Source organism: Gadus morhua, chromosome 19, assembly GCF_902167405.1.
Source record: "Gadus morhua chromosome 19, gadMor3.0, whole genome shotgun sequence".
NCBI lineage: Eukaryota > Metazoa > Chordata > Actinopteri > Gadiformes > Gadidae > Gadus > Gadus morhua.
In genome coordinates, this window is record NC_044066.1 from 16,414,737 (window position 1) to 16,431,088 (window position 16,352).

A 16,352-nucleotide genomic window follows, 5' to 3' on the forward strand; every position below is an offset into this window, starting at 1 on the left:
TGATGGTGGCACACTCTTTCCCCTCTCCACCCTCAGCACCACCCTCAACCCCCCCCCCCTCAGCCCCACCTATGACACCACCCTCCACCCGCCCCCACCTCCGACCCTGACCTCAACCCCCCCATCCGACGCCACCCTCAGACCCACCAGGTTAGCGTTAGAATGCGTGATCAAATGTGTTGACTCACCGTCCACGACACGCCCAAATGGAGGTTAGAAACCCCCCACTGAGGCGGTGGAACGCGGCACACACTCTGGGCCTCGCCATGACGTCCGTCTCAGGGCGGCGGTGCGAGCGGACTTGCTGTGATGGTGGATTTGTTGGAGGGAATCAAAGCGCGCCAGCGCTGCCAGAAGCCCCCCCAGAGGGGCCCTGAAAGTGGGCCCTGTCACTTTGCCTCTCCCAGGCCCCCGCGACGTCCACAGAGAGAGAGAGAGAGAGAGAGAGAGAGAGAGAGAGATTACTTAAAGCAGACGCCCCTCTGGGGTGCGCTTAGGGCCAGGGGGGGGGGCTGTGGCCCCGGGTCCCGACCCTAATTAGAGGAGACACCAGACAAGGTGTTGACTGATGTCACCGTCTCCATAACAGGGTTATTTAAGGATGTTTAAAGCTGTGGCATTAACACCCGCCACAGGGGTTGGGGGTTCAAGTCCCACTGGGACCAACGGGGGCTAAGAATACACTGCGACGCGCTCGTTAGTCTCGTAAGATGCTTCGGATAAAAGCCCTCGCCAGATGGCAGATGCGTTATTCTCATGACTTGGAGACGAAGCAACCTTGGCTGGTGGCTAGGGCGTTCAATTTACAGCCAAAAGGACTCTTTTGGACTCTGACAATGTAACCAGACACACATCTGTCTGCAGCCAGAAAGACCTGTCCCTGACCCCTATGTCTCTAACCTCTATGTCCCTAACCCCTATGTCTCTAACCCCTATGTCCCTAAGTCCTATGTCTCTAACCCCTATGTCTCTAACCCCTATGTCCTTGACCCCTATGTCCCTAACCTTTGTGTCTCTAACCCCTATGTCCCTAAGTCCTATGTCTCTAACCCCTATGTCTCTAACCCCTATGTCCCTAAGTCCTATGTCTCTAACCCCTATGTCTCTAACCCCTATGTCCTTGACCCCTATGTCCCTAACCCCTGTGTCTCTAACCCCTATGTCCCTAAGTCCTATGTCTCTAACCCCTATGTCCTTGACCCCTATGTCCCTAAACCCTGTGTCTCTAACCCCTATGTCCCTAAGTCCTATGTCTCTAACCCCTATGTCTCTAACCCCTATGTCCCTAAGTCCTATGTCTCTAACCCCTATGTCTCTAACCCCTATGTCCTTGACCCCTATGTCCCTAACCCCTATGTCTCTAACCCCTATGTCCCTAAGTCCTATGTCTCTAACCCCTATGTCTCTAACCCCTATGTCCCTAACCCCTATGTCTCTAACCCCTGTGTCTCTAACCCCTATGTATCTAACTCCTATGTCTCTAACCCCTATGTCCATGACCCCTATGTCCCTAACCCCTATGTCCTTGACACCGGTGTCTCTAACCCATATGTCTCTCTAACCCCTATGTCTCTAACCCCTATGTCCCTAACCCCTATGTCCCTAACCCCTATTTCTCTGACCCCTATGTCCCTAACCCCTATGTCCCTAACCCCTATGTCTCTGACCCCTATGTCCCTAACCCCTATGTCTCTAACCCCTATGTCCCTGACCCCTATGTCTTTAACCCCTATGTCCCTAACTCCTATGTCCCTAACCCCTATGTCTCTGACCCCTATGTCCCTGACCCCTATGTCTCTAACCCCTATGTCCCTAACCCCTATGTCTCTAACCCCTATGTCCCTTACCCCTATGTCCCTAACCCCTATGTCCCTTACCCCTATGTCCCTTACCCCTATGTCCCTAACCCCTATGTCCCTTACCCCTATGTCTCTAACCTCTTTGTCCCTGACCCCTACCTGCTCCTTAATGACATGCATTTGGATTCACTGTAAGGGGCTTTGGAGAGAAGCGCCTACTAACTGACTTAATGGTGAATCCATTACGTAGTCTAAAGCCTTATTATGTGCATTGTGTTTACACCTGATTGCGCGGCTTGTGTAGGGTCACCGCAATGCTATTTCTGTTTGAGCAATGGTGCAATATCCAGAAGTGCAATATCTCGGGTGCAATCGTGTTGTTGAAGTGTTGCTTATCTTCTTTTTTTAAAGGTTACAGCTGTATAAATTCTTCATTAATGCGCAAAATACATGTGTTCTATGTTTATATTTAGTACCTTCAATGAGTGTGAACTTTTGTTGTTTTCTTCTCTATTTCTTATTACTATTTATGTGTGAATCATCCTGTAGGATTTCTACTCAATTTCGCTGTAATGATATTTAAATTAATTACATTGATAATAATATTATAACTAAGCGAGGCAACATCTGGAACTGAACTGGTTTAATCCTCTCCACAAAAATGGCCAAAGAATCATGTGTGTGTTTGTGTGTGTGTACCTGCGTTTGTGTGTTTGGCATACAATGCTGTGTGTGTGTGTGTGTGTGTGTGTGTGTGTGTGTGTGTGTGTGTGTGTGTGCGTGTGTTTATGCACGTTCGGCCTGTGAGTGCTTCCAGAATGCAGGTCATTGACTGCACAGCGCGAGAGTGCATCTCAGGTGTGTTCAGACATTCAGGTACTACAGATGGATCATTAATATACCCCCAAGCTGACCCAACAAGGCCCCATTCAATGTGCGGAGGCGGCGGACCTCACACCCCATCGTGCATGTGTGTGTATGTGTCATAGTCACACACATGTTTCTGTAGGACCTCACTTTCATTACAAAAAGAAAGTGCTCCTTCCAACCTACTTCACAATTCACTTCTCTCTCTCTCTCTCTCTCTCTCTCTCTCTCTCTCTCTCTCTCTCTCTCTCTCTCTCTCTCTCTCTCTCTCTCTCTCTCTCTCTCTCTCTCTCTCACACAAACACACACCCCTAATCTTCTTCTGCAAATATCCTGGTGGGCTTCCTAGGGGAGCACAGACTGGAGATGGTGTGTGTGTGCAGGCACTGGGTAGATGCCTCCCGCCCTGGGCTACAGAGGAGCTTTACATTTTGCTGCTCAATATGTAGCCATTGGCTGCTCTGACTCAGCCTCTCTTTGTATTTATATCGTTGTCAAGATGTCGGTTCATTATTAACAATCAGTCTTATTTTGAAACACACATAACCCTTCCCCTTTACCCCGTCCATGAGGGTCAACCCCAAGAAGCATGCTCTTATTTTGAAATACTTACATTCAACAGTTTCATATAAACAAACACACTCTCATTTCGAAATACGCACACGCAACAAATTCACAAATAAGCCCAGTAAACAATTACCACAAACACACTTTAACACATACACTCACACACTGGGGAAATACCCTTTAGGATTCCACTCAGCCAGTCAGTGAGTTCGGCCGTTCCACCAACCCGACTGCTTTCATTAGCCGCTAATAAGCAATCAATATATGGCTCCTCCCGAGGAGGCCTGTGCCAAAACGCTTGTAATTGCGTTCTGTAATATGCAAAAATGCAAATAAGATTGCTTGGGTGGCGGCGACTGCATCGACGGCGGGCTGGGGGGGGGGGGGGGGGGGATCGGAGGCCTTTTGTTTATCGAGCATTGATAATGAATGTAGCACGGTGGCGGGAAATTACAGTCTTCGTTTTGTCATTTCCTACGGACGTTAAGTTCCAATTAGCGCTGGAAATTGAGCATCCTGAAATGAAAGAATTGACTGACGTTGATTATATGCCCAATAGAATGCGCTACAAAAGACGCGCAACCATGTGCAAGCTCGCGCACATGCACATGCAAACGCACATGCACAGACACGCACAAACATTCGGGCACAGACACACAGACAGACAGACAGACATAGACACACAGGAGGATTTAATACCCAATGAGGGAGGGAAAAATGCAAACCATAGTAATTCACGATAAAACTGCTTTTCTGTGAGAAAGCTGCGTCCTGCCTCGCCTATCGTAGTCTTGCCTATGCTTATAGGAGGCTAGGGCTATTTTTCAGGACAAATCTCTTTTATTAATCAAAATCTATTGATTTGCATCTAACCATCGGTGGAGTGGCCAGGGATGCAATTTCCTCTCCAATGTTGTTGTCTAGGAAAAAAAAGCCTGTAAAGATGACAAAGCTTTTTATACTGTCTCCTCCAGTGTGCTGTCTCGCTGATTGTGTGAGAAAAGTCTAAGTAATGCTAGCTAGGTCCTTGGTGGCGTCTTGCCAGCCCTGGAACCCATTAAGAGCAACTCTGGATTTTATTTATGGGTTCCATCTTGGGGCTCAAACACCACTTAAATTTGAGTGTACATAAAGAGGCAATGTGACACAGAGGCCTACACAAAATTCCCTGAATTAAAAAAACATTTAACGCCAGTTAACACTCATGACCATGAGAATATATAGAAGCATGTGCATTTAACAAATCTATACAGCAAGTTAAGAAGACAGGGGGGGCCCACACATTAACAATGAGGGACGATGCTGTGGTATTGTGTGTTACAAGCTTACATCTAACATCAAAATGTTGTATTGGTTTAAAACCCCTAACCTTAACGCTTAACCCTAGAGACACAATCATAACATTTTGTTTTCTTTGTGTCAGGATCCATTAAAAATGGACCTTTTCCTTTTATACATCGGCCACTGAAGTGGTCGGGTGATTTGACTCCAAGCTGAACGGTTTCCAGGTCTGAACTCCCAATGTCTGCCGTCTACCTGTTTCACTTTCACTTCCACTTTCATTAATGAGTCAGACTAACGCAAGGGAGAGTTAATTTCCAGCCGGCGCCGCATCAAACCCTCTGGTTCAATGAACTGCTGTGTGACGCAGGTGCTCTTAATTGGAGGGTGACTCATCCATACGCTTATATGATCGTCTGACAGCGGATAACGTAAACATATGTGAGCGGCGAGCGCAAGCTTTTGAAGCGAGGTCATGCTGGTGAGACACCCCCCCTCCCCCTACCAAGACAGACCTGTGATCAGCGTCGCCATATTCACGCTATATCAGTGAGAAAAGCTTATTAGAGAGGGAAAATATGAGGCACAATCACCCCCACCCACAAGTAGCCTCTCTTAATTAAAATGCCTAGATGGCTAATCTAGATTCTGTGCAATGTCGGTGTGTCAAATTGCTTTTCTAGTAGATCATGTGTTTCCGTTAAATGCTAGTTTCTCATAGAAGACATAGAACTTGTTAGATTTGCTGAATTGTGATGGGGGAGACGGACTTGTTTCACAGAGCCGGTTCCTTTTCGTTGAATAAATAGACATGTATCGAACCTTTCGAGTTTTTATACTCTTCAAATAGTCGTCAGTTTCTCCATCAGAGGCCTACACGTCCGACAGTGCTTGTCCCACAATATGTACCTTCAGTGCTGTAACTCATTATCAAGTTTTCAGTTTACATTCATAACGATACAATTATCATTAAGCGTCCCAATTGTATTAAGGGAGGCATCAATTCATCGTTCTTCCCGTCGCAGACGTCCTCGTTAGATCGGTTCAGTCGCTCTGCTTCTCGATCTTTTGTTAATCAGAAAACTGAGCTGATTTCTATAGATTTAAAGGGGACATATTATACCACCAGGGGTGAGTGTGATTAGCCATCACTAGTGGGTGTGTCCACCTAGATCTGTGCTGGATAGATGAGCAACGTTTGCGTCAGTCCACTGGGTAGGCTGGTAGACTGATCTATCCAGCACATATCTAGGTGGACGAGCCCACTAATGTCATAAGGGGCAGATTTTCGATACGGCTTGTAAGGCTAATCACACTCAAACCTGGTGGTATAATATGTCCCCTTTAACTCCATTTGATTCACGTGATTCAGAAAGACACTCGACTTGCATTGTTCAAGTTTAGTTTCATTACGGTTGGCAGAGAGGGACTCTCTAAGTGCAGGTTAGAGGAACAATGTGATCATGCTAATGTATGAGACCTCTTTGCCGAGGTTAATGCTACAGCAGGGGTGTGTACGTGTGTGCGGCTGTGTGTGTGTGTGTGTGTGTGTGTGTGTGTGGGGGGGGGGGGTAATGATTTCCTGCTCTTGACAAAATAGCACTCGTGTGTTATTGTCTTTCTGAATAGACGTTTGATTATCACTCTCATAATTAGCATGTTCTGCGTTAACCTCGCGCGGCGCACTTGTCCCCACACACACTTGATTGGCTTTAAATGTTAGCGCCGCTAGTTTGGAGTCCGCCATCGCTTCCGACAACGAATCGTGTGATTTAATAACAGCGCGAGAGCCACAGAGACTGAGCTGGGGAAAGTGACGTGCGAAAGTGGCAGAAAAGAAGCAGCATCGCACTGTTTGACTGCTTCACACGTTTCTTTCCCAAACGCGAACACATGAAGATGTGAATACCGGCATGTTACCTAATTGGTATGCAGAAATTGCTGGAGGAGGGCTTTAAAAATGTTTGGGAAGCCGACTATTTGTTTGGCATCTAGCTCACGAGGTAGAGAGGGCTGGCTGGTAACCGGATGGTTGCTAGTTCGATCCCCGGTTTCTCTGTTGAGCGGGCTGTCGCCTTGCATGGTTGACACCGCCGTCGGTGTGTGAATGTGTGCATGAACGGGTTTATGTTCGGCAATATTGTAAAGCACTTTGAGTGGCCACGTGTTAGAAAAAGTGCTGTATACTGTGAATGCAGTCCATTTACTATTTACTCATAACTATGTGCATTCTGTTTATACAGACCTTTGAGTCAACCCATCCTTCACAATCTGGCTCATCCTGTCATCGCCCGAAGGTACGGATGTCTGATTCCTGTTCCACCCCCCTCGCAAGAAAAACCGCCTGCGCTTTTAGTCATTCTCTCTTTTGTGTGTGATTCACTCAATAATTTGCTCATGACCTCTGCGATTAATGTACTCACTCGCCACAGTCACTCATTCATTGTATCACTCATTTCACTCTGTACTCCGCTCTTGCTCTATGCATTCATTAACTGACGCACCACGTTGATTCATTGGCTGGCTCTCTTCATTTACTCACTCATTCATCCTGGCGGCCTTCGCATTCGCCCACCTCATCCGTTCTCTACCTCCCACCCTCACTCACTCACCTGAAGGGTCAGGTTAGCGTGTATAAGACTTGCCGTTGACCTTTTGACTGACGACCATGGGCAGTTTAATATAAAGAGAGGGCCTAATTTGTTGCACTAACCAAATGACACTAATGCAGTCATTTTGAATGTTAGGCAAATTCACTATCAAAGGCTCCACATCATCAGGTCCATTTAATTCCAATTGATGTGTGTGTGTGTGTGTGTGTGTGTGTGTGTGCGTGTGCGTGCGGGCGTGCGTGCGTACATGAGGGTGAGCAGGAATGAATCCTGGCTCTGACACTGACATATATTGTCTGGTGTGAAAACCAATTTTCATGGGGATTCATTAAAGCTCCCACACCTACATAGATTCTGAAACAGATTTGGGCGAGAGAGCTGAGTGAAACACTAGATAGCATCTCTCTCTTTTTCTCTCTCGCTCTCGCTCTCTTCCTCTCCTTTAACAATGGAACGTTAACAATTGATCCGAAAGAAAAAGTATTGGAACGAGTTCTGGATGACGGCCACTTGTTTTCGAAGGGTGAAATACTGTCCCATGTTATACAGGAAATCATGGACTGGCTTTGTGTTATATTGTTCATTTATTTTCGTGCTTCAGCTTGCTCTAGAAGGTGTAGCTCTATAGGTGGAATAAGATTTTCAGTGGGTGTTAGTTTGTGGTGTTTGTTGTTATGGGGTGGTGGTGGTGGAGAGAGAGGGGGAGGGCAAACTCTCTTATCATAAGGTCACACTCGCCCATTTTCAACCCTTTAGAGAAGATTGCATATTTTCTACTGAAGAAAGAGCATAGGGTATGAAAAACTAAAAAGTGTGTGATGGTATATAATAAAATGGAAGCTATTCTACAGCCAAGCAGTGGATAGTCAGTCTGCCAGTGGCTATTAGAATATGAAGCTCAGACACATATTCAAGAATAAATCTTAAAAATAACTTGTATATTATGGCCGATAACATTTCACCAATGCCAGGAATTTTGACTGTACTTGATAATTGGACGATTCCTAAATATTGGAAATTCCTTATTCTAACTACATTTTGTCCTCAAAAATCAACATTGCAGTCACACGGTACGTCTGAATTAGTACAGTACCTTCAGATAGGGCCTTGTGTCTTTTAAATGAAGTGTTCAGTTTCCAATCAAAATGTGTCAAATAATCCGCTGAAACATCTGGTATCCTGTCTGGATGCGGGCTACGTGCCATGCTTGAGATTCCTCAAGCTGACATGTTCAACGTTCATTCCAGTGTCCTTAAGAATGTCTAATTACCACTGATCAGAAGACTGCGTTCAGTTTAGGAATCACGGTTCTCCCTGTCACTGGCTCACGATAACACCCCAAGTGTTGCCTGGCAACCGTTAAAACGAGACATAAAGTTGAAAGCATCCAATGAGTTCCTGATTGCTTTTCAACTGCAGTCTAAGATGGAGAATGGAGCATGGATGGAGAATTTTCTGTTGAGCAAAAAAGAAAAAAAATATAATAGAAATATATATATTTCTATATATTATTTCACAGCCAAGTTCATATCGACCACAAGCCGAACAAAATACCTTTAATTTCCTTGCCAAGTGGGTTGCATTGTAATTATCATCAGACAAACAATAGACACAAACTCATTCTGACGGAGCCCTGATTCACGCAAAAAAGAAAAGTTTAGGAGAGATAAGTAGGTTGAAATGAGGCCGGGCGTTCGTCTCGGTCTCAAAATGAGCCTCGTTCCGTGAATCTGAATAATGCACTTTGATTGCCTGATTACCCAGACGGAAGGCTTGGATTGCTGTCATTCAGCCGGAATGTGGTGAATTGTGGAGACTGTGCTCGAATCAGATGCCAGTGATGGAAAAGGAGGGAAGAAAGGCTGTGAGTAGATGCTGAGTCATGGTCTAGACATGCTCGCCATGAGTTCTGCAAAATAATATATGCAAGACTTTTTTTTATCGAAGTGTATTGTCGCTTTTAGTTCATCCATTTGAAACAGAATAACGATAAGTCCATTAGTTCAGTCTTGAGCTAAACCGAAGTTGACTTAACTCACCTGTGAGGTTGGATGTTCCTGATTCCTGATCCACCGTTGCCATGGATGCATGGCTTAGAAGTAGGTCGTATCAAAGCAGCGATGACCATGGTGTCAGTCACGGCTGTCTCCTCCGATAAACCTTCTTACCGTTTAAATTAGGCTCAGCCTGCGCACCTTTCAGCTCTCCTATTAAGATCCTTCAGCCGCCCAAGCCAATCATGAACAATACCAAAATCCACTCTCTGGTAAAATTACAGGAATTGAACCAAATAAGACTTTCTAAATAACATGATTCATTCATGGTCATGATTTAACCAACTCTGGCTCACTGGGAAATAATGTCTGAAAGAATCATGTTTTTTCTGCAGTCAATGTCTTTCTGAAGCTTACCCGTGACTACTGAATCAAAGTTTTTGATTTAGTTCTCTGGCAACAAATGTGCTCCTTCACAGCACTGCAATGTCACATTGCCATTTGCGCTGGTGGTGCAAAGGCCCGTCCTTGTTTTGTCACACGGACATATGCAAATGCAGCACAGCCTTTGCCTTACATTGGCTAGGAGAAAATCGCTTTTGTTGCTGTTTAAAACTAGAAAAATTTGAAAAAATGACCGTTTTAGGATGCAGACCCAAGGTTTCCTGGTCTCTATTATGACGCAACACTCAACACAAGTTTCTGGGACACAGAGAAGGCAGGTAAATGCAAATTTGACAATGGTTACTTCATGGGGTCGCCTTTGAAGATATGCTAATGATCTGCATGTACGTCCTTATCTGCGGCGGCAGCGGCTCAGCTTATTTAGTGTAGGAAGTAAACTTTTAAATCCATCCCTGTCTGTCAACGTTTTAGTGAACGGCTGGTCTCTTTGCAGCCATCACAGCTGTTACCACCGACCAATTAGCATCTTTTCAAAGATGGAACTGATTGCCAGCTCGCAACACTGACAAACGCCGTGTATGTAGTGAACAATATACTCCAGACTGTTTAGGGAGTTGATGCATAAGTGTGTGGGTTTTGCAGAAAGACTTTGTAGCCTCAAGGTGCACATGAGCATATTCATAGATCCGGGCATAACTAATGAAGCTGTTGATGTGGATAAACATTTAAGACATTTTCAGTCGCTCAGGGATTTTTAGGGGGACGAGAAAAACACATCACAGGTAAGCTTGTTGATCTAGAGCTACATTTTTAAGGATTTTACGCTTACCATTAACAGTACTTGTTATAGGATCAAACAGGGTCAGGAAAACATGTTCCACACAATATAGTGAGGTTGGAAAACATTGGAAAATACCAAGAAACATTTCTCTATTGTTTTAGTTCTTCGGCCAAGAGTATTTCTCGCTCCACTTTCATTTTCAGTTCAATGCCACCATCAACCACCACTGCAGCACCATTCCCCGTTTCAGAGCAGCATGAGGGAAAAATCAATGTGCAATTACCACTCATATCCACAGGCCCTCTGCCTGGGCGAAGTTAAACGGCGCAGGTTTAAGGAAGGTTGGTAACTCCTTTTTTTTTTTCACTGGAGCCAAAGTGTGCTGTGATTTACTGGGCAGTTTGCCTTCTGGAGTCAGAGGCAGCTCTATAGCTCAGGCTTTGGGAGTCAAGGTCAGAAATAGTGAGGGACACATCAGCAGACTCGTTTCAGAGGGTTTTCTGACCTTCCATTTGGTATTCTGTCTGGATGTATTCGGGGTCTCCAACGGTAAAACTAGTTTTAGTGCTTCACGGCGGCACTAAGCTTGACTCATTTCCCTACTCTATCATCAGCACGGTGGTTGACTTTAGTTAATGGTGTCTTTCACACATTTTTAAGTTTACTCCGTGAAGCGGAAAAATGGTAACTTGGGGGAGGCGTGTACAGTGGGGAAAGCGTGGGGGGAAGCTGGTGGTCTGTTTCTCTACACTAATGGCTGCCTGCTGGCTGCATGCACAGAGAGAAACATCTGGTCGCTGGATGGCTCAGTGATGTCTAACCATCCCGCGCCTTCGCAATCAATCGGAACAGTGGCTTGTTTTTACAAGATCTGCCATCGCAGGCAATGAGGATCGGTAGAGGTGCTAGCCACAGTATGGTTATCCCGTTTAACTTTCAAGAACCGGGCGTCCTACGGCATTAAAGCGGTGGATAGGCAAAGTATTGTAACGGAATAACTTTAATTTCCTTGCCGAGTGAGTTGCATTGAATTATCCTCAGACGCATACATGTAAAACAATAGAAACAACCTCATTCCCATGGAGCCCTGATACACACACTATGTACAAAGTATTTAAGGGGTTTGTATCTTAAACACAGTCTATCAGCTCAGGTGTCCAACCCCCTTCGAAATGTTCCGCTATACGTATAGTAAACCGGGGAAATACCTCTCAACTCCTTCGGATGTGATCTGGGTTTGACAACCAATGTCCCCGCTACACCTATAGTATATCAGGGGAAATTAGCTGTATCTCTATTCACTGAGGCAGCGTTGAATGAACGCGTCTCCTGAATGACTTGTAATAAGCGTACGTGGGCTTGAAAACATCCTGACATATTCCGACTCTGCTTCCAATGAATAATCAAACCGAGCCACTAAGAAGCGAACAGCCTCATTTCGCCCTGTCAGTTCGCCCCATTATGGCAATTCATATCCAACCTTTTCCTATTGCACACTTTGAAACGATGGAGGGGAAATCGTCCATTAAAACGCTAAATGTCAAGCAATGCAGTCCACTGAGAGGCGTCCTGCGCAGCTAACTTCATAGAGCAGACATAGTGCTGGTTCTCTTTCATTTCGGCGTCTGTGCCTTTCTGATTATCAAAATGTTTTGATGAGGACGAGAGACGGAGACATTGAATGACATCCCTAGCTCCCCCAACCCCCCCCCCCCCACCCCCACCCCCCCACCCCCCAGAATCCAAAATTCTTGCTGATGCCCATCCATTTTCCTAGAAGGGATGCAAACAAAACCTTGCTAGCATTTAATTATGCTACGAGCAACAATGGAATCTGGACCAGAATTGATGTGTTGAATTTAATTCAACTCAGCCATTTACAGCCAGTCTTTGTATTATTCTGTTCTTGCCTCTCTGGTTGCTATCTTCAAATTGCCTGTCTGTGAAAAAATGGACCGTTTGACAGGGGGTGAGGAGTAATTAGATATTCATGAAATATTTTTGAAATAAAGAGGGTTGCTTGTGTTATGTCAGAGTGAGGTTTCTTTGTGACTTTGATATTATCAGAGGAATGAGGGATTGACGCTATTCAATGTGACAAAGGTGGACCATGCCATTCTTTTGGAATTCTACTTTTTACCCCCCACCCAAAAAAGTCAGACTATTCATTCCTCTACCCTTTCTTACACCTTCTGATTCTCTCATCACAACCTAAACCAACCGATCGTGGAAAATGTAGAAAAAAGTCTCAGGGTTATGACCCGTTTCCTATTCACCGATGCAGCAGCACACCTTGTGTGGAGGATGTCAGCTCATGGTCTTAAAAGGAGTCATGTAGTGCATCCGTAAAAAAAACAAAAAAACAGAGCCACTCAATGATCACGCACTCCATTAAAGTATGCATCACTTCCTGATAAACAACAACCCCACATTGCATTAGCTGAAATCCAGATTTTGGTAGCAGAAAAACAGAACCTTTAAAGCATGAACATTTCTTACATTCATACTCATTAGTGAACAATTCATAATCTATTCCTAATTATTAGTAAGACAGTTGAAAAATGGTTGATCTTATCAATCATTCATAACTGATTATGAATTGCTTACAAATGCCTATTCATGTATGAACAATGTTTTATAAATGAGGAATTCACTATTAACTATTGCCCTATTAATGCTCAAAGTTACACTTTTTCTAAATTGCTCCCCTGTTTTTGAAGCTATTACCGATGCTCTGTGTAAGCCTTCTCCCTTTCAACGCCTTCCCTCGTTAACAAATCTGTCCGCCTTTGAATGCCTCCGCCTGTTGCAAGAATAACACAGGTGTTACCGTTACCAGGGAGATGCTGCCGTTGCTAGGGGCGGGTACCTGGTGGGCAGGTGACCTGTGCTCTGGTGCAAATAAACATCAAAAAAACAACTGGAGGTTGAAGATCTTAAAGCGAGTGTAAAAAAAGAGTATCTCTGATTTTGTATTAATGTTTGTTGCGACTATAGCAGATGTCTGGCTCTCTGAGGTAATATCGTGGTGCAGGATATTGGCTTTGTGTGGGTAACACTCACAGGAGGACACACCTTTGTCTTAAATGACTTCGATATGGATTGGTTGGATTTTTATTAAATAGATACGCTGGATCTGAAAAATCTAATATCGACAGGGACACAATCTTTTGTGTGTGTGTGTGTGTGTGTGTGTGTGTGTGTGTGTGTGTGTGTGTGTGTGTGTGTGTGTGTGTGTGTGTGTGTGTGTGTGTGTGTGTGTGTGTGTGTGTGTGTGTGTGTGTGTGTGTGTGTGTGTGTGAATCAAGAAGATGGAAAGTCATTATTGATGTTGATGTGCACAGAGGGGCTTTGATGTGGTTTGGCCATCGCACACCCTATTGTGTTGCATGCACTGTAGTTTGAATGTGTAGCGTATCTATCTAGTCATCTATCATATAGGAAATATTGTATGCAAATTATGAAACAATCAGGTTGTGGTTTACAATGTATGTATATATATTTGATAACCAGACCGTTCCAATTAGGCCAGAAAGGTTTTATGGCTTCCGGGGTACCTGGTACTAATCATCATATGACATCATGGTCCCCCCCCAGCTTGATCGATGACCAATCTTTTTTTGCGCCCTTGTCAACATTCCCAGAAAATGCCCTGTGTTGTGGGAAACAGAGTTGCTGTCGTTGAGGTTTGGGGTCTACGCCATCGTAATTTCAACCTATATTGTGACACGCGCAAAGATTGCGCGGCAAAATGCGCTTATCTGGATAATGAGCTGGCTAGCACGAAAGGTCAAAGGCACATCTACGGGGAGAGGAGGAAATTAAATGCCTTTATGTTCCCCGCAAGGAAATATAAAATATACTTATCGTACTGCAGCGTTGAATAATAACAAGAATATTACCCAAGAAATACCTCAACAACCTTGACCTCTGTTTTCTTATTCATTGTCTCTTATTTCAGAATTTCTAGTATCTTATTTAGAGGAATAACTTTCGCGGTCGGAGAAAACATCCAAACAATTCAAGAATACACAGAATACCTTTTAATAGTTATTGTTTATTCAAACATTTTCATGTTAATATTTAACAGGGGTGTGTATTGGCGACGAGCCAAAGCTATTTGTAAGTCAGTCTGGATAAAGGCATCTGCTAAATTACTAAATAAGTAATACTTGTATCTTAAGAGTACCAATATGTTTTTGTTAGCCCTATAAGTGAGTTGGCAAGGAGTAATAGCAGTCCTACGAATATTCTGGAAAACAATTAATGTGAACTTCGCCACTTTATTTTGAAATTCCATGTTTTAAAATCGTGGGCATTTACATGTCAATTTTATAAATGATTGACCGCAACAGGAAGTCTGAGATTTTTATTCTCTCACTCACACACAGAGAAAATACAATTTTTGGTAAAGAGACAGAGCTAGGTTTGAAATCCCACCTGCTGCCACTTTCAAATATCAACCGCTAATTATTGAGTGTTCACCGGCTGAAGTGAACTTCATCGGGCCCCTGGAATAGAGCTCGACAGAGACCCCTCTGCCATCATCGATCAGTAGCCAAAGCTCTCTTTTGTTGGTTGGTTTCTTTCGCTCTTTCATTTACTTTCTCTCCTCTTGGAACAAGATTGGAAATAATTAGGTTTGCGCCGTGTGTGAACACTTTTGTTTGAAACGCTGCTGTATTTTAAATTACATATCCTGGAACCAGGGAAGATTAACAATGGGTGTACAGAGGGACTGTGGTCCGTCTTGTGAAATGCGTACACGATTTGGTGTTATTGGTGCATCCTGAAAAGAAGAAATATATAACACAACTGTGGCAATGCACATGCTACAAACCACATCGGGGACTTAAACTGGGCTCCTCCAGATAAGGCCGCAGGGAGGTGGTGTTGGGAAAAGCTGATAGACAATGATACATAGCCTGGTGCTCTATGTTGCCATGCAGGATAACTCTCCCTGAGTGTATATGAGGTGATCGCTGGTTTGACCTGTGCATACTGTTTACTCAATGTGAAACAGGGGTGCAGCCTCACCCAGCCCCAGAGAACAATCAGTCTGACTCGGCCATACCAGCCATCATCCACACACGCCCACCGCCACCAAATTGACTCACTATGAGTTTAAGCTTTTGACAAATTTTTCACATCATGAAGGAAAGAAAAATGGAGATTTGTGACAGTTGACAAAAGTCATCGGAAAATATTCAGATTATTTCATCTGTGTCACTCATAAAACACTAATTGTTGTGAGTTCTGGTATTATACGATGGGTAGACTAGGGTCATTACCGCTCTCATCCGTCAAACCTTGGTAGGGTTTTGTTTCTGTCTTTGATGGATGAGCTCACCTCTGCGCCGCTATTTTGCAGTCGTCAGCTTCAACTGTCACTTTGTAGCTTTCACGCCGCACCCAACACCTCAGTCTCAAACCTAGCTTTAACCTTTTCCCTTGAAGCTTTCACTTTGTTTGAAATCGTTGAAAGTCACAGGCATCTGTAGAATTCAAATCCAAACCACATGTGGCTCACTTAACCCAGGCATCTTTTCTCTAAATCTTTTTGTTCCATGAAAATCTGACTTTGGAAAGAGTGCTGGAAAGCTTAGTTACTGACAAAAGCACTAACATTATCGGAGATAAAACAAGCGTGAGAAGATAAAATGTGGCAAAATAAATTACGTTAATTTATCCTGCAAAGTAATACTAACGCAAATCCATCAGCCGTCATGAAGACTCAATCTTGTAAACATTTGAATTATAGCGGTACGATACATGCTCGGAGCTGTGTTTAACTGCATTCCTAATAATTAGCGGATGAAGTTGTGGCAATTTGTCACTTGCAACATTCTTTGTCCAACTATTTCCAAACAGTTTATTCACTGGGTAGTGGTTTAACAGGCCTTGAATATATTGTCCAACTGCCGGGGAAGAAGCTCCGGCTAGCTGCCAATCTTTCAAGCATGGCCGGGTTCACAGATATACAGAGCTTGTATTTATCAATATATTTATTCATTGGAACGACTCGGTCGTAAACAAAGGACCTTTC

General features: G+C 44.1%; 1 protein-coding gene across 3 annotated transcripts in view; it reads left to right on the plus strand.

Annotated features, from left to right (window-relative positions):
• Positions 1-16,352, plus strand: part of syt1a (synaptotagmin Ia) — a 164,629-nt gene that overhangs the window by 30,825 nt on the left and 117,452 nt on the right. The gene's annotated exons all lie outside the window — the stretch shown is intronic.